This window comes from Balaenoptera musculus, chromosome 14 (assembly GCF_009873245.2).
Source record: "Balaenoptera musculus isolate JJ_BM4_2016_0621 chromosome 14, mBalMus1.pri.v3, whole genome shotgun sequence".
Lineage (NCBI taxonomy): Eukaryota > Metazoa > Chordata > Mammalia > Artiodactyla > Balaenopteridae > Balaenoptera > Balaenoptera musculus.
The window spans coordinates 86,365,298-86,385,098 of NC_045798.1; the positions used below are offsets into that span (position 1 = coordinate 86,365,298).

The window sequence follows — 19,801 nt, forward strand, 5'->3', positions numbered from 1 at the left end:
TTCTTATAATACTTTTTTATTCTCAGAATTTTCCAATAAGCAAAACTTTAGTCACATTGCTCCCCATCCCCTAACTTTTCTGGTGGTAGAGATCATTTATCTTTCCTGCTTGCTTTCTGGTAGTGGTGTTTAATGAAAATTCATGTTTTTCTTACTATTTTATGGCCTAACTAATTATTTAAGTTTTAAAGGAAAGTGAGCAGTTCAAAAAGAACAATATGAATGTATATGCATATGTATATGTGTGTGGATATATATCTACATGTATATATGTTATTGTGATAGAAAGAACCCTAAAACCAATCTTCATCATTTCTTGTTGGAAGCATACATCAACTCAGATCATTTTAATACTGAAATTTTTGACCAGCACAACTTAATTTGTTGCCTGCATAGAATGGAAGCCCAGCGTCACAGTAAATGTTTCTCTGTTGAATATGGTTTTTTCTTGATTGCTAGATAATTTGACTTCCTTTGTCCATGACTTACTCTATCACTGATAAGAAGACTTTTATGTAATATTTCAGTTTATTATTTCAGGAACTATATAATTACGACCATTATTTTTGTAACTCAAGCATAGTTTGTTAACATTCAAATCATCATATCAATATATATTTATATAACTCTGATGTTTCAAGAAGTCATCCTAAAAATGTAAAGTGTTTTTCCATACCTAGACATTTTGTTACGTCTTGTTTGTTCTTTTATTAAAATAACTCAGAAAATAAGTAGTTCATTCTTTTGTTGATGTTCTATGATAATTCCTGTTTGAGACACTTTGAAATGATAATGATATTGGTGTTATATGAATCTTGTCTTGATCACCAATTATTAACTTTTTTTTAAACTTGTTTTTATCTTGAGCATGGTGAATATTTAGTATGTCATAATATTCTTTGGTCAATATATATGAGATTAATTTTATAAAACTGCCTTATATTTTCATTTTGTTATCAATGTGCTTTTGTAGAAATCCAGATTTACTATTTGCATTGTAAATATATTTACAAATGTGGGCCATGAAAACGACAGTTTAATGGTATCAGTGATACTCTGAATCAAGGAGAATGTTCTTTCAGATCATTTGTCAGAGCTTTAAATTGTTAAATTTTATATTTTCTAAGTGTGTTCAATTATATCTCGAAAATGAAAGGCAGTTGAATGTATTATACTCATAAGCACATACCTCTTCAACCTGTAATTAAGCTGCAACTTGGTATTTTGACCAAAATTTCATAACAGAGAGCAGATACACATGAATGTCTCTTAGTTGGTTCGCTTTTGATGCCAATGATAGCAGTGCAATAGGTAGAAAGCCAGTACTAGTTTATGAGCTTCACATGGAAAAACATTCCTCTGTAGCAGCAGTGAACACCTTTAACCTCTTCCAGTCACCTCTTAAATTAATGCTACTCGTTGTGGAAATGACAGAATGAGAGTGTGAATTACTTTGTATTAACAATAAACACTCCCAAAGTCTTCAGAGTACACGGGCCCTACAGAATGGTAATATGCACATGACCTTGCTAGAAGAAAATGCTCTTCTTTAAAAGTATAGCCATTTCCTTGTCCCTTCTCATCTCATGTCAGAATCTCTTTAAAAAACAAAACATTTTATTTTGAAAAGAACTTCTTAATAAAGTGAATTATGCTTGCTAAAACATGCAGTCAGCATATATGAGGGCAGAAATAGAATCACAAATCTCATCACTCCAAGACCACTGCCACTGTTAGCTCTTGCTAATGTCTCTTATTCATTAGTAACTTTTCTCACTTCTCATGTGTGTATAAATGCATGTATAGAATTTTGTATAAATGAGAATCATACTGATCATAATATTTTGCTACTTCCTTTGTTTCATTCATATGTCATGGATATTATCCTCTGTAACTTTATAAATACAGATTTGAATTATAATTTAATGGCTTTATAATCTATTGTTTATACATATCATGATATTACTATTTAATGGATATTTGTAATGTTTCAAAATCTTTACTGTGAGAACAGTACTGTGTGTAAATCTTTTCTCAAGTTATTAAATTATTTTTCTGGTGTAAATTCTGGAACTACCGAAATTACCCATATTTTGTTACATTTGTTAAGTCTTTCACCTTGTTCTCCCAACAAGGCATGGTTGTTATTTTACTGTGTGTACTGGATGGTTGGAGAAGAATGATATTTTTATTTTACATGTTTTATGTAACCAAATACAAATGTGAGATTTCAAAGAAAATTCTAATTTGCTTTGCATTAGATCAGCTTTAAAATTCCTCTGGTACTCATTTCATCATCCCTTTTATTAACAATATTTTGATAGAAGATCTTGAAAAATATTCTGGGTATTTGAAATATCAAGTAGTGATTATCCAGTGAAAGAAAATAATAAAGCTTGATATATTAAATTTAGATTTCATATTTTTATGTTACTAGTTTTAATGTGAACACATGTATAATCAAACTCTTGATATTCCAGGAAAGCTTTAATAATTAAGTTTGTAATTGTCAAAGGTTAATGATAAATATGGCAGTCTGTGTTCTAACATAGAGTTAGCTATCAGCCAACTCTTGGTGGAAGTTTTCTCCTTGTCCAATGTGTAGGAATTCTAAGGTATCTTAAGATATCATACCATATAGAATTCAATAATGGCAGATAAGGAATGGATGTGATGATCCCTTTTTTTTTTTGTTAAATAAAACTGAGACTTTTTCTGACTCTTACTGGGTGACAGATAGTGAGAGCGAGCCCCAGCTTTACCACCCTGTAATTCTTAGAGAATGTTGTTACCTGTAAACGTCCAATGAACGTACCAGTACCGCAAGCACTCAGCCTTCCAAGCCCCATCTTGAAACGCTTTACCCCAGTCGAGCTAGCAGACTGAGCGGAGGCCCTCGGTGCTTCTTTGCAGTGTGGAGTTGGTGCCGGCCTTCCTGGCGCTACAGTTGTCCTGGGTTTGCTCTTCCTGACGGCTTTGCCCTGGGCGGGAAGGCTCCTCTTCCCCAGCCCTGTGGCTCACGACTGTGCTGCTGCGAGGCCACTCGTGGCACTGAGACTCGAACTCCCTATCAGAGAAAACTTGCCTGACCATCTAGAGTGTGGTTTTGGGATTTCTCTTTATTTAGAACTGAACATGGCAAAATTCATTTTGTACTGTCAAGGAAAGATGCACAGTGTTTACCTCTTGAGAGAAAAATATTTCCCTCACACATAGTTACAATTTTTAAATTGATTTTTGAAATGTTTTATGTGGTTTCTTTTACATCTTACTGGATTTTATCAGAAACTTTAAAAGGGCAGATTTTAAGAAATGGGTCAGTCTTACCAGAAAACGTATAACTTGTTCTCATTCCATATGAAAAAGAGAGTTTGGTATTTCTACTTTTGTCATATTTATCTAAGAACCAGGGAAGCTGTGTTGTGTTACCCTGGGTCCGGATGTCAGCAGTGAATGGCAGAGATAATGTGGTTTTTATCAATATTAATACTTACTGGGGCACCGTTTCAAAAAGGTCAGGAATGACAGAGCAAAAAATTTTCACGAGAATGCTTTATAACGTGTCTTGAAAACATGAAGCAGTTCAACCCACTTGATTGTCTTCGGCTGCCGAGGAGAGGCTGCATCTCGAGAACTCAGGACGTTGCCAAGAATACAGAGCAGCAGGACCTCGGCAGTGCCTCTGCAGGTCAGAGCCCGTGTGGGCTCCTCGGAGCTGCTGTGACCCCAAGCGGGAAGGGGGGCTGCGGACTGACGTAGTTGAAGTCACAAACGCTCCATTGTCTTCTTTCTTTCATGTGGAGGATACTTCTTTGCACACTTGAGTTATTTGTAAGTCATCCCACATTTTTAGACTGGTCTCGTGCTTTTCCGAGAGGAACTGTTGTTTTAATAATTACACACTCAGTTTTTATTGAATTGCCCTCATCAAAGATTTTTTAAGAACCTCGTAATATTGTGGGATTAGACTTTTTTTGAAACCTGACTATCCAATCACAGTTTTTCTCTGCTTGCCACGTGACCAATGCCTAGCATTACCAGGAAAGATCATATTAATTACTTTAATTAACACATGACTTTAGGAGTCTTAGATTAATCAGCACGTGACTCTTGGTTATTTGTACTCTTGTGGGAATTTTTCGCCACCAAATGCAAATACCAGGCTAAAAATACTGCTTTGTTTGTGCGTGGAGAGAATATCCATTGCAGTAGTACTGTACATCCAAGAAAACAGAAAGTAATTAAAATGTTGATTACTATAGTAAATCTCTAAAATGTCCTATTATTTGTATTTCATATGTGCCCACATTTCTGAGAAGTTAGCTTTTGCACAACAACCTACCATGATTATCTGATATCCTCCGGAAGGTTAGCTGAGTTGTTTCCTATATTACTTAGGAAAAAATTTCTTTTCACAATTGAAAATGTCAGCATCAATTTAAAGTAACACTAAGCATGTGCTTGCTTTCTGAATATTATCCTCCAGCCACCCTGCCGAGGATCTGGCTGTGACAGTTTGATTAGATCATCAATCCTCACTGTTAACAGCACTTTTCCTGAACACCTGGGCTGCCGGGTCACATCTGAATCCAGCTACCGTTGTTTCCGTGACCCAACGTGCGTTCACCATAGCAATTTACATTATGTGCGCAAATTAAAAGTTACCTTATAACAACAGTTTACTTTAAAAACTGACCTTGTTTTCCCCCACGTTAAAGTTATGTTATGTTACAGGAGTTGCATTTTTGTATGATGAAAGGCCCTTTTAGACATAGTCACCCGCCATGATGAAGGTGTTGTTTCTTTTTTTCTTTTTATTTAGGCTCTTCGATCAGAATCTCTATAATGAAAATAATCTTGTCTTTCATCTTCTTCTTGTGCTATTTCGAAATCTGCTTTGATTGCATTTAAAAATTTTTCATTACATTTCACTAGATTTAAACCTAAAAAAATAATTGAATTTGTCATATATTGCTGAAAATCTTTCTGCTTTCTGCTCCTAAATTCTCCGCTTGAACTGTCACAATGGTCTGATTTATACTTTCCTATTTATAGTTGTAGTGGTAGAGATAAATACCTACTTACATTTTCAGTGCAAATTGTTTAGTAGCATAGTGCAACATAAGCATACTGTTAAATCTAGCATTATTGGATTTTTCGATACCATAGTTATCTTTAGTTTTCCTTACAACTTTTCATTTATGTAATGAGGGGAGGAAAATATAAAAATTTATGTCATTAAAATTTATGATGCTTAGGAGTAGGGGCCTGACTTCTGCTATTTAACCAAAGTTTTACTCTCCAGGTTTGAACAGTGTTAAGTGTTTCTACCTTATACGGGTAGAGACAAAGAAGAATCAAATATAAATTGTAGCTGCTCTTTTAGCTGGAACTTATTATTGTTTTTTAGTTTTTAATTGTTCATTATTTTAAGGCATACGTGAACATTGTATAAACATGTCAAAGTGGTGTGCTGTTTTGGTGAGAAAAATCATAATATCTCTCCCTGATTTCTCAACTTTTTAATTCTTTCATTCTTTCATGTTTAATGGAAGAGCATATGGGTTTATATATTAAAAAGGACTTTGCTATTTCTGATGCACTGTATTTTTTTCTAAAGATGTAACTCTTTTGGAATCATTAAAATCTTTCATTCTTATTTTTTTACGACCTATTACTTCGTATGTAATAGGACATAGGAAAATGTTACTAAATAATACTAAATATTCATAAGTAAGATTATACTTTGTAGAGACCAAAGCCAACATGTATGCGTTCTGGGGCAATGAGTGAGCACTGGTCTTCTGGGGCCATAGGCACATATATCCCAGTCAAGCTGCCTCTCTTCCCTTGGACCACTTACGATTTCATTAGCATGGCTCATGTTCATAATAGAATCTTTACTGTAGCTCAGAAAGTTGGGAACAGTTGTAAACTCCTAGGCATTTGACAGTGGCACAATGTGATATGCTGAAAGTTCATTTGCTTAATAACCGGTTGACCTAGTTTTAATTCAGCCTTTTCTCTATCCAGCTGTGTGACCTTGTGTACATTACTTTAAATCTCTGTCTCAGTCTTTGCACATGTGGGATTCTAGGAAGAAAGTGAGAGCTGGGGTTACAGCACTTGAGTCCTGGCTGTGTCCATAAGTAGCTTTATTTCCTTGGACAAATCTCTCTGACTCTCAGTCTTAGTTTCATTATCAGTAAAGCTGATATGATAAGATGTAGACTACTGTGAGGATCCAATGAGATAATAAGTGGAAAGTACTACGAGGGAAGTAAAACGACATGCCGTAATGAACAAAACTCTAGCATAGGATTATTAAAATCTAGTACCTGAGTTTTAATCCTAACACAGCCATTTTAGTAACTCATGCAGCCTTAGCCAAGTTATTTAACCTCTGATACTCAGGTTATTTAACTAAAAATATGGGAAGGAACTCTTTCCTTTCAAAATTTTCAAAAGGAGTAAATTAGACGAGGTTCAGTATGTAAGTGATGTCGCCGATTGTTTGACATGGAGAAGGTGCTCTGCTCATGTGCGTCACCTTTACCTGGTGTGTATGTTCACTTGACAAGATGTACCAATGCTCAATCTGGTTTTGAGTGGAGCGGTGAGCAAGGTAAAGGCGTTCTTCTGGCGCTTATGTTCTTGTGGAAGAGTCAGAAAATGTGCGAGCCAATAAATAATTTTAGAAAGCAGTGGGCGCTGTGGAAAGAATGAAGTGGGGTGAGAGGCTAGGAAGTGACAGGTGAGCAGGGGTTAGTATTATTAGACAGACTGTTCAGGTAAGGCCATCCCAAAGCATTTTGTAAAAACTATTTTTGAGATAATCGTAAACTCACATGCAGTTGCAAGTAATACTACTCTGTATTTTAACATACAGATGATGAAGCTAAGACTCGTATTATTTCTGAGGCAGTTTGAGCAGAAACTTGAACGATGAGAAGGACTGTGTCAGAGCACATTCTGAGCGGAGGGCATAGAGTGCAGACTCTGAAGCGGGAACGCATCTCGGGCCTTGGGTGTGCTGAGCAGGGTCCCCGGAGCCGCGCCGCATGCCCACAGAGGTGCACGTGCCGAGGACAGCCGGCCAGCGGTCTGGTCACACAGGACTCTGGAAGTCATGCTGAGGCCTTGTGTGCTTTGGGCCATGGGTATTCGTGGAAACGTTTTGAAAGGGCAAGCAGCACTTTGGACAGTCACTCTAGTTGTGTTACAGGACATTGCTCGAGGTTTCTCTGTGTAATTTTTCAAAATTCTCGACACCCCCCTATTTTTAAACTGGACCTCAGTATTTTCATCATAAGTGTAAATAGTTGTACAGGATGTAATTTCTAGTGTATAGTAAAAATTGACATTGTAAAATATTTATGCCACTTAAAAATATATCCAACAGACTGTTAATACCATGGTGATTTGATACACACTATCATCCACTTAAACAATCCATGACTAAGCTCTTCTTTAACTGTCAGAAAATTTATATTTGTTCTTCTTCTTGAACTCATATATCTTTCCCACTTCCTCCACAGATCTTTTATGGTTTTTATATGTGAAAATATTTTAATGATCATCCTCATTTCTGTGTGTATGTACATATACATTTCTATTTATTTATTTATTTATTTATTTATGGCTGTGTTGGGTCTTCGTTTCTGTGCGAGGGCTTTCTCTAGTTGCGGCGAGCGGGGGCCACTCTTCATCGCGGTGCGTGGGCCTCTCTTGTTGCGGAGCACAGGCTCCAGACGCGCAGTCTCAGTAGTTGTGGCTCACGGGCCCAGTTGCTCCGCGACATGTGGGATCTTCCCAGACCAGGGCTCGAACCCGTGTCCCCTGCATTGGCAGGCAGATTCTCAACCACTGCGCCACCAGGGAAGCCCTACATATACATGTCTATATGTACACACAGTGAAATAAGGTTATTTTTTAGTATCTCTGGCCATAAAGCTCTAAATGTTACACTGTCTGGAATGGATTAGTATTATAATTATTACTGATACACGATTGAAACAACAAAATTGACACAAAAATTGATAAATTATTAAACATATAAAGTATAATATCATTGGAATTGCATCTCTTTTTGAGATGAGAGGGTTTTAAAACTTTCAATTCATGTGCCCATGGATGAATATTATTATTAGAATGAAACAAATTCTGGTGGGAATTAATAGCAAACATAAATGATATTGAGATACTATAATTGTGGGGCTTAGAAATGAAGTTCTAATGATTATTAGGTCCATTGTTTATACATTATGTATGTTTATATGTTGTTTAAATCATGCCATTATGTAGGATCAATTATATTGTTTTAAAAGTTAATCTAATTCTAATGAGTGCATGGTAGGAATGGATGAGTTTGCAGAAAGGTTCTCGGTGAATGGACTGATGAATGCACTTAGTTAAAATTTATAGTATATTCTTTGTGTAAAAGTTAATGAATGTTCCTCCTACAAGTTTGAATAAATGTTTAAGAAAATATGTATGTTGAATTACCTCTGAGAAATGTTTCTTTTACTGATACTGGTGTACTGGAAGTCAGTGTAGAAGCTTTTACTTCTTCCTCCTTGAAATCACAAACAGATGAGTGACTGAGACAGACTGAGATGGGTGGGCGAGAGTGCTCTTTCTCCTGACTCATCGTAGGGAATATTTTTTTGTGACAGGTTATTTCCCAGGATTCTTTAAAATAAAGCAAGAACTGAGGCGGTCCCATTCTAGGGAAGGCATGGATCTCTGCTGTGGGTTTTTTTGCCTTAGTGAAGTAAAGTTCTGCTCGCTTCAGTGTTCCTTACCTGTTCTCTTTTTGCTTTCCCTCCTTTAGAAGTAACGTCCTTCACTGATAATAATTCGGGATCGACGCGGCACTATCTCTAAGCAAAACTGTCATCGCTGTCACCATCCCATCCACAGTATACCTGAATTTAGAACATTTGAATTTAGGCCAACTGTCCTGTGTCCCTCTTTATAGCAATGTGTACAAACAAGGAAAGCCCAGAAGCTCCTCCAGGATTATGGTGCCTTGATTATAAAAAAGGCTTTTCCAATAGCAGTAGTTTCTTGGGTTCCCCAGTGACTTTTTACCACTTTGGAGCACAGGACAGGATGGGTGAGAAGGATGCCTTCCTTTTGCTCAGTGAGAGAAGGGCTGTTGTGAATAAGATGTGGTTGAGAATCCCTGGCCTGTGGTTCTGCCTCAGGAGCTTTCCTTGGCAGATCCATAAATGGAAGGAGAATGAATGGAGCGGGGGATCAGGAATCGATACCTTTACCCCGTCTGGACTCACATCCTCTTCCGTGTGCCCTCCGAGTGTATGGAGCTGACTGGTCATGGCACAGAGCATAGGCTGGTGAGTGGAGGGCACTGAGAGGAGTTAGTTCAGGTGAGGGACAGTGGGCTTTGGACCAACATGATAGGATATATCAGATTTGTGATACATTTTGAAGGTGGAACCAATGGCACTTGCTGAAGGAGTGATGTAAGGTAAGAGAGAGAGATCAAGACTGGAACGGATTGTGTCAGTGATGATGCCTTTAACTGAGAAGCAGAAGCTTGGAAGGACAGCATATTGAGAATTTGGGAATCAAGAGTTAGATGTGAGGTGTACTGTGAGACATTCAAGTGGAGATGGTGACTGGGAAGGTATATTTGTAGTTGTAGAAGTGAAGGCAGAGGCCAGGTCTGAAAGGACACCTTTGGGATGTAGAGGCCTGTACCTGTTGTCTAAAGCCAACACTGGGTATAATCTCCTACTGCAGATGTGGCGTGGAGAAGAGAGAGCGAAGAGGATCAACCTTTGGTGGTCCACTTAGAGGTCAGGAAGATGGGGAGGAAGCTGCAGTCGAATTGGGGTAGCTTGTAGGGGAAACAGTGGAGTGTGGGCATCTTAACACTAAGTGACAAAAGTACTTCAAGGAGGGACTTGATATTTGGGTAAATTATTATTTGTAACATCAAGACACAGAATTAGGTATTTAAATTCTTACTGAGTCTAAACTGGAGTTTGCTGAACTGGATGGTTTTTGAGATTCCATCGTTTCCCAAGTCCTAGGGTTCTGTAATGTCAGACCTACCTCTGAAGACAGGCTCTGGGCCTTTGTTAAAAGGGCTTTTCTGTTAATGGTGGTGAAATAAGAAAACAGAAGGTGTCCTCCTCTTGTGACTGGCCTCTGTATTGCCCACACTATCCACAGATCATTCTGAAATCTCAGGTAAATCAGTCCCAGCCCTGTTTCCTTTTTTCTTAAGAGAATTGTTACGATGTGAGTAAATCCTGAATCACCTTCACTGTCACCCCCTTGCATATTAGAATGTCGTATTCAGTTAACGGAAGTGATGTTGCAGTGATGCCGCATGGTTGCAAAATAACTTCCCTTGGGCAGTCTCTTTTGGGATCCTCCTAGCGAGGGATTTTTTTAGTCTTTTTCCTAAATATGTTTTTACATGTTTATGGTTCTGAGGTAGATTAAAATAACGAGAGGCCTTTACTCCATGATTTATTCTGTTTCTATTTTTGTATTTTTAAAAGATGCTCATTTCATGGTTGGTATTTTGCATGTCATAAACTTTTATAGTTATTCATTTCTGAATATGAGAGTTCCGGTATATAGTTTTGTATTTTTTAAGTTATTTTGAGATGTTGATGAAACTGTCATAGTTATTCTATTGTTTTATATTTTAATTATCAAAGAACATATATATTTTTTTCTATTAGTAGTCTCACCAGTTGATATATTGAATTGTCTTCTTAGAATGCATTAGGATTGTGCTGTGAAATCCATGTGTGTTTTAAAGTTGAATATCATTATATAGTTATATCCTGCTCTTAGTCTTAAACTATTAGCAGACTGAGAGAGAAGTAAATACCTAGTGTGATTAAGTCAAATACCATGTTTTCGTTCATCTCATCCATTGTATCAGGCAAGTGCGGTTCACAGTTTTATGTTTTTACAAGTCACTTTAATTTTAATTTTGTTTCGTTGCATGTATTTTCTGTTCTGTGTAGTTTTGAGTTTCCCTTTGTGTGTTGCTCCATGGCTATATTTTCCCTTTATTTCATTGACCTTAATCTTGGCTTGTTATTCTCTTAACTTTCTTTTATAAGCTTTATATCGTTTAATCAATGTTCTTGTTTCCTTCTCTTGAATGAAACAGTAGGGCAGACTATTTGAGAGCACAACCATTGTTTCAGATAGTTCTGGATTTGTGTCTTAGCTCTGCCACTTACAAATTATGAGACCTTTGGCAAGTAGCTTAGACTTTCTATGTATAAAAGGAAGTAATAATATTTATCTCACAAAGTTGTGAAATTTAAATGTGTCATAAATTTTCTATTACATAGCAAACTACTCAGTACATTGCCTACAAGGCCGTCTCTATCCTGATTCAGATCTATCATCTTCAATCCTGTTTCCCTCCATACCATGATGGAACAGCCAGAACTTGATTTTCCCACAATATTACATTTTATTTTTCTAGATAACCTATAGTTCTTTTGAAGACAGTGTCTCTTGCTTCCACCCCAGCTGCTCTTCTTTTTGTCTTTGGTTTTCTGCACTTTGATTATAATGTGATGTGTGCCTGCGTGTATATGCATGCGTGTACCTCTGTGTGCCTATATGCACACGTGTGTTTTCATTCTGCTTGGGGTTTGCTGAGCCTCTTGAATGTCGAGGTTGATGTCTGTCTTCGGCTTTGGAATTTCGTGGCTGTTATGTCTTTGGATATTGCTTTTCTCTCTCCTCTTCTTCTGGGACTCCAACTGCATATATGATGGGCCTTTCTGCTGTGTCCCATGTGCCTACCATGCTCTGATCTGTTCTTTCCATTTTTTCTTCTCCTTATTCTTCAGTTTTGGTATTTTCTATTGACTGTCTCAGAATTCACTAATCATGTCCTTCGCCATGTCAACTTTTCTTTCAAGTCATCCAATGGATGCTTAATGAAAGATATTTTACTTTTTAGTTAAATGTTCATCTGATTTTTTTCACATAGATTTCAGTTTTCTCTTGCACTTCTCCATTTTTTCATCCATTTTTGTTCCTCTTTTTATCTATTTTATTGGTCATGATGATCATACTTATTTTAGTCTTTGGTTATTTTTACTCTGAATTATTGGCTGCATTTTTGATCCATTTACGTTTCTTGTAATTTCTGAGTTTTGTGCTCAATGTGGTGTATGAGAGAACAGAGGCCTAAATGGTTTCCTGTGATGGGGAGAGGACCGTCTCTCCTGTTAGGCAGGATGGTTGAGGGGTGACCATCTCTCCCGACAAGGGAGTGTGTGCGTCGGGTGGCTCTTGGTGCCCCCGGGGTTCGGCCCTCTTCCTAAGCTGTGGACATGCTGTGCTTTGGATTGAGACCCAGTGGTGGAGGTGGGCTGTCACTCTTCTGGGGGAGGAAATGGCCTCTGACCAGCAGCCTGGCTGGGAAGGGCTTCCTGTCTCTGGAATGACAGTTCATCTACGTCTGGTCGTTCCACTGCTTCCTTGATGTCACAGGAGGCAAGGTGGTGGTGATGAATCTGCCTTTTCTGGATGTTGCCGTGGGGCTTTGGCTGCTCCAGTCCTATCAGGGAGTGGAAGTCCATGATTTTTTAGAAAGCTTAGAAACTGTGATTAGTTAATAAACCTTTAAGATAGTATTGAAAAAATTCTTAGTAACTGAGTCAAGGAATAAAGTGATGCATGGAGCAGGTGTTCCGTTAGCTGCTTTTTGCGTTGGCTGTATGGTGCCCAGCCATCCCTTTATACAGGAATATGTAATTTCTAGTTGTTTTATTGGAAACATGTTTGAGTAGCATTAAGAAAAATTCATAATCAAATTATATCCTTTTTGTTAATGGTTGATATTAATTTGAAAAGATCCTAAATTTTGCTTATTTGAACTATTTTTAAAATTTGATCGACTTAAATGTAAGATTCCCAGTGAAGTAGAAAGTAGTAGTTCAGTTTGTTGAAGAACAATCAATAAGATTTTATCCTCTATCAGAGTTAACAGTGTCTTGATTGTAATTCTGGATAATTACAAACACAGAAAGAAACAAACAAAAAGTACTTTTATTACGAAGCTGGATTTTTAGGAAATAAATTTTTAAAAATAGGTTTTTTTGTATCTTTTAAAAATGATATCTGATTGCATAAATAATTCTTACTTATGTAATTTAGTGAAACTTTTAATTTTATTTTTGCATCTTTGTTAAAGAGATTCAAATACCCTATCAGCAGTTTATTCTATAGGACTTTTCATGCTTCCTTCATTTAGATACTGTCTGGTCTTCCCACAGCTTCCTGGATATCACACATTTGCAAATTACCCACATTTACTTTGTTTAAAAATTTTTCTAACTTCATATAGTGAAAAAAATTCGAACATAGAGATACATTAATGAGCAGCACTGTGACCGCTGTGGCCTGACCACTCAGACTCAACATCTGTAGGATTCGTCTTATGTGCTTTCACCCTGTCTTCTCTCTCATATTCCCTCCCCATCGCCAGTAAGAAGCCAACTTTATTTTGTATTTTGGGTTTATCCTTCTCTTGTTTTAAGCACAAGCAAATATGGAATATATTGTATTTTGAGGTTTAAAATTGTAACTAAGATTTTCTTTTTCACAGTACTAATCAGTTAATAACATTGATTTTCCATGATTATTAATGTCCTTTACAAAAGAGATTAATAAGTAATTTGGCTAAGTTGAAACAATTAGGACATATTGGGATCAAGTTGCATGAAGTCAGTCTAGGTCTAGAGCCTGTTTCTAGCTATTATCTCTGTCTGCCTGGTGGTGTACTAACCCTGAATCCTCTCCTGCTTCCTGGTAGTGTACTAACCTGAGTCCTCTCCTGCTTCCTGGTGGTGTACTAACCCTGAATCCTCTCCTGCTGCCTGGTAGTGTACTAACCTGAATCCTCTCCTGCTTCCTGGTGGTGTACTAACCTGAGTCCTCTCCTGCTGCCTGGTGGTGTACTAACCTGAGTCCTCTCCTGCTTCCTGGTGGTGTACTAACCTGAGTCCTCTCCTGCTGCCTGGTGGTGTACTAACCTGAGTCCTCTCCTGCTTCCTGGTGGTGTACTAATCTGAATCCTCTCCTGCTGCCTGGTGGTATACTAACCTGAGTCCTCTCCTGCTGCCTGGTGGTGTACTAACCTGAATCCTCTCCTGCTGCCTGGTGGTGTACTAACCTGAATCCTCTCCTGCTTCCTGGTGGTGTACTAACCTGAGCCCTCTCCTGCTGCCTGGTGGTGTACTAACCCTGAATCCTCTCCTGCTTCCTGGTGGTGTACTAACCTGAATCCTCTCCTGCTTCCTGGTGGTGTACTAACCTGAATCCTCTCCTGCTTCCTGGTGGTGTACTAACCTGAGTCCTCTCCTGCTGCCTGGTGGTGTACTAACCCTGAATCCTCTCCTGCTGCCTGGTGGTGTACTAACCTGAATCCTCTCCTGCTTCCTGCTGGTGTACTAACCTGAGTCCTCTCCTGCTGCCTGGTGGTGTACTAACCCTGAATCTTCTCCTGCTTCCTGGTAGTGTACATAACCTGAGTCCTGTCACTTGTTTCAAACTCTTCCGGTAAAGTCACGATATGACTTTAATATATTAGATTTTTTCTACTTTACTGTGTTCATAGATAATTATTGCCAAAGCATGACTCTTGCTTCCTTACTACACAAACCAAACAAAGCAATAGTGTGCCATGCCTCCTAATAACATTTTGGAGTTCTTTATATGTTGTTCCCACTCTGCACAATATGTATCCAAATGCCGATTCCATTTACTTTTCCACACAAATCCTTAGGATTTGACATGTGAGGTTTTTTATGCTCATGGTTATGCACATTCTCGATTGGAAGTTGTAGAATGTACTAGAAGATATTGTATGAAAGGACATTTTTGGATTTGTTGCTGTTCTGCTACTTTGTGGCTTGATCCACCCAAGTAAAGGAAGTTCTTTGCTTCTAGGTAACCCTTCTGCAGATACGTTTATGGATACTTGGCTGTTGTTGAGTTGAAGTAGGAGAATCTCATGGCCCACCTCTGACTCAGCCCCCATCAGGTTCACCTTGTGAAGGGCTGCATGGAACTTTCTCCACATCTCACACTTTCATCTTCATCTAATTCTTTTCTGTTGAAAACTTTCTTCTTATTTCCTTATGCTTAGGTTTATTTCTGTCTTTTCTTACCAACTTAGGTGTACCTAAACACAGATAAATAACACATTTAAAAAATTACTTTTCTGTTAATTCAGAGTCTATCTTTTTGCAAAAAGTGATGATATTTTCCTAATTCTACTAAATGCAAATATCAGTACAATATACACAAAGAGAAACATCTAAATATTTTCTCTAGATAATGCACAATAATAAAATAAATGTAATAGTGTTTTTATAATGTTTGCCTAACTCAATATAGAAATTATTTTTTCCTAAGGTGCCAAGTGTATGACAGTATTTCTAGATATAAAAATGTAGTAACTAATTGTTGTCTTTTCCATAAAATAGAAACAGTATAGGTAAAATTCTTTTTTTCCCCCTGAATTCTATTTCTACAAACAAATGAGTTTGAAATCCTTTCTAAATGGTTATAATTCTTAATCTTGATGTTGTTATCAATCCTCCATTTGTTATCATGCCACATTTGTTGGCTTTTTGCTTGGTGGCTTTGATTTATTTAATTCCTGAATTTGGTGGTATGCAAGATGAAAAACACTTCATTTGTATTTTTAACTCAATAGTGATGTGATCAGATATGGCATTTGTCAGTTAAATTTATATCCATAAAACTCAATAAGTAGAATATTATTCTAATAAGTACATAATCTAATTGCTGAAAGTATTCTGCATTTTAACCTGCAAATATATTAATGATTTTGACTTTTGGTCAATATTTGTGTCAATAAAGACACAAGCCTATTCTAAAATTGTGTATACAATTTATGTACTAGATAGTCAGTAAGGAATTGCGTTCTATAGACCTTTATTCTGTTATGTTCCTTTACCTTTTCTCTGTTAAATTTACAAAGGACCTCATTGATTCTCTTATGTGCTTGTGTGCTAAAATCTATCTCTGAATAAAATCTATTGCTTTTATATGTTAATTGTTTTTAGGGTTGATTTTTCATCGCTCTGAAGGCTTAGTGTACTCAGACATTCTAGCAAATACCTGCACTCAGACTGCAGAGTTACCACGCTAGCTGATGTGTCACTGGTACAATTGGTAGTCAGAGTCTCCGTTCATGTAGATGGATCACGCTGTCCTCTAAGGAGAAACACATCACAGGGAAACACATCCCATGTGTTACCCTCCCCTTTCGACAATTTGGATTTCTGATTCTTTTTGAGGAAGAGCTGCAGGGACTAAACCTTGGCACCTTTTTTGTAGTTTTAGTGCTTCTTTAATACTGTGTCTGAATGGTGACTTGTTACAAAACATACAGAATGTTTCCGTATTACTGTAGTTCCCCTTACTTTGAGGAAATTAATGTTCTCAATTCATTTTATAAATAGGTCCCACACTTCCTCTTACTTGGTTCTTTGGTTGGCATTTGTTCCTAAAAATCACATCAGTTATCTTTAATGTGCATACATATAATAATTTGTGAGTATAAAGGAGTGACTTCTGCTATATTATTTTTGTTTATGAAGTACAAAATACAAACTAAATTGTGCATTTTTGTACCTTACGGAATTTACTTATAAATTAGTATTAAAATTATGCCACTATTTAAGACATTCGTTTTTGTTTGTTTTTTAATTTATTTATTTTTGGCTGCATTGGGTCTTCGTTGCTGTGCGCGGGCTTTCTCTAGTTGCGGTGCGTGGGGGCTACTCTTCGTTGCGGTGTGAGGGCTTCTCATTGCGCTGGCTTCTCGTTGTGGACCACAGGCTCTAGGCATGCCGGCTTCGGTAGTTGTGGCTCACGGGCTCTGGAGCGCAGGCTCAGTAGTTGTGGCACACGGGCTTAGCTGTTCCGTGGCATGTGGGCTCTTCCCTGACCAGGGCTCGAACCTGTGTCCCCTGCACTGGCAGACGGATTCTTAACCACTGCGCCACCAGGGAAGCCCAAGACATTCGTTTTAAAATTAAATATGTATTTAAAAAATGGATGCATACATATATACATACGTAAACATTGATTAAGACCTGTGTGTTCAAAATCCCGTGTGACGGTGCTTTGGGGCACGTGAAGATAATTTTAAAAGTAGTAAATACTCCCAAGAAGCTGCAGTGTTGGGCAGGAATTATATTAAGTGTGACCATGAAGTGTATTTTACAGTATATTTTGACAGACCATTTAAAAGCCAATGAGAGATTCTAAAGCTACTCTGAATTTTAGAGACATAGGATTGTGGGTTATCTATAGTCTAGTGGGTGGTATCAATCATACTGTGTGTCTTAATTGGGCAGTTTATGTATTGGCTCAAAATTTCATTCTCAAATATCTTTTTTGTTTTGAAATGTATCAGGGAAATCTTATGTAAGATGATAATTTATCAGTGTGTAAATTTGTCACACTAACCCAGCTTGGGAATGTGAGACGGTGCTTGACCTCAGTGCATACGTGGGGTTTGCATCCTGCGCTCCCAGGGTTTGGTCAGTCGTACTGTGCCCACGTTTCCTTCCTGAGTTGGTCACAGAAGTCACAGGTGGTTGGGCAGTGGTGACAACGTGGGAACATGTCCCTCCCTTGTGGTGTGGCACCGTGCTTTCTGTGACTTGAACCTGTGCCTTGTTTTCTTTGGGTCAGATTCTCCCACACTCGATTTATTAACATGAGTTGTTCTTCAATTCCCAACGTGTAGATAATGAAGTGAAGTTTATGTACTACATTTCATTATCATTTTAATCTATATCTCTTGTACACTGCAGTATTTATTTCTTATGTTGTACTTTATTTATATATAATATACCCTCAGTATGTGTTTATCAGTTTGAGTTTGAATTTTTGCTTCTGCATATTGAATGGCTATTTGCAGATTTATTTTTAGGTTATCAAAAGAAATTTTTTCACTGTAACGCTTTCCTTGCTTTGACTAAAATAAGCAAAACTTCTTTTACACACAGATGTATTTTAATTCAGCAGCTGCCTTCTTACCCATTTTTTTAAACACATTTTGTCTGAATCAGAAATCCAAATGCAAAATACAGCACCAAGGAATATCACGTGCATTTATGGCCCTCTCTGGAGGACTGAGGAACAGATAACATTCATTCTTGTGGCTAGTTTCCAACCTTGACAGTCATTATTCAAGACATTTCAATAATATAACTTTAAAACATACTTTTCATTGTATGAAGGCCACTGAACAGGAAAAAAAAATACTAAATGTGAGTAAAGACTACAGCATTTTGGCATGACTCTTGATAAATGATAAAGGAAATAATTTCTCTCCCTCTCCATCTCCGTCCTGCCCTTCTGTACCGAGACATGTCACAGCTGGAAACACAGCTTGGTTGTGACATGCCTTTCACCTCCCTGAGAGGTGGTGCCACATGTCAACAAATTCTGAAGCCTCAACTGAAGTGTTAGAGCATCTTGGTCAGGTGTACAGAATTTTGAGCCTCTGTAAACTTCATTATTGAAATAGTAGTGAGTATAAAATGCCAATAGGCCTGCAAGAAATAGCTGCAGATATTTGTTTCGGGGTAAAAAGGGCTCATGCTATGCGTTTGGTATTCTTGTTTTATCAGGGATGAAACTCAGTTATTCCAAGATATGTTTTGCCCTTCTCTACATAATTTTCATGAACAAAATTCTACTTAAAGGAAAGCATTATTGTTTCTTCTAAGAATCTTCTCCTTTTCGCAGTATATCCTGTGGGAGAGGTTGGATCTTCCTAATGGAAGGATGTGGGAGTTTAACAGTGTGGCTAAGAGATACGTGCTCTGTTGTGTTTCCCGTAGTACTCAAGCCGTAGGAGATGTGGTTGCTTTTAAGAACGTCCGTATTCAGTTTCTGGCTCTCTTCTTGAGCCATCTGTGTTAAGGGGCAGGTGAACAGACAGGGCTGTCTGACTCATCTGTCGGCAGATTGGCATACTTGTCTTCTGTTGTTGGTTTTGTCTGAGCTCTCATCAGATGCTCTTGTAATCTGGCGCTGATTGAGGAGCAGTCACACAGTGTCGTGGACAGTATACCCAGCGCCTCTGCTTGGCGGTGTTCACCTAACATTGCTTGAGAGGCTCTGACCTCCTGGACGTGTTCATAAAATGGGACAATGTGAGAATGTTTACTAGGACCAGCTCAAATATTATGTAATGGTGGCTTCTCATAGTAGGACATTTTTAAAAAAAATCATTGCTTTTAAATTATTCATTACAATATCAGATATTAAAACACTTCCTTAAGGAGTATCATTTTTCTACTCATGAATTTTAATTTTGAGAGTTATCTCAGTAGTGTGTGGTTCTAAAGCTATCAGTGCTCTACGAATATTCCAAAACAAGAGAGCTTTTGAGTTCCTGCTCCGTGCTGAATTTCATGGGTTATAATAAAGGATAAAATTCATGGTACTTCACATTGAAGAGTTTACAATCCAGTATGCTTACCTTCTTAACTATCCTTACTGTTATGTTTTGTTGTTTTTTAGTTTGCTTTCATTCTGCAGGAACAGTGAGAAGAGGACCCCGGTTTGGATAATGGGGCTATTCAGCTAGATTATAAGTGTTTCGTGGGGTTTATTCATTGCTATGTTTTGTTCGTTGCTCTGTCTGTGATGTCTAGAACAACCTAGCACGTGGCAGTCTTCAGTACATAATTGTTGAACGAAGATTGTGTGAATGAAAGTATTGGCA

At 37.7% G+C, this 19,801-nt stretch overlaps 1 protein-coding gene across 1 annotated transcript in view; it reads left to right on the forward strand.

Annotated features, from left to right (window-relative positions):
- Positions 1-19,801, forward strand: part of ZNF407 (zinc finger protein 407) — a 417,355-nt gene that overhangs the window by 166,437 nt on the left and 231,117 nt on the right. The gene's annotated exons all lie outside the window — the stretch shown is intronic.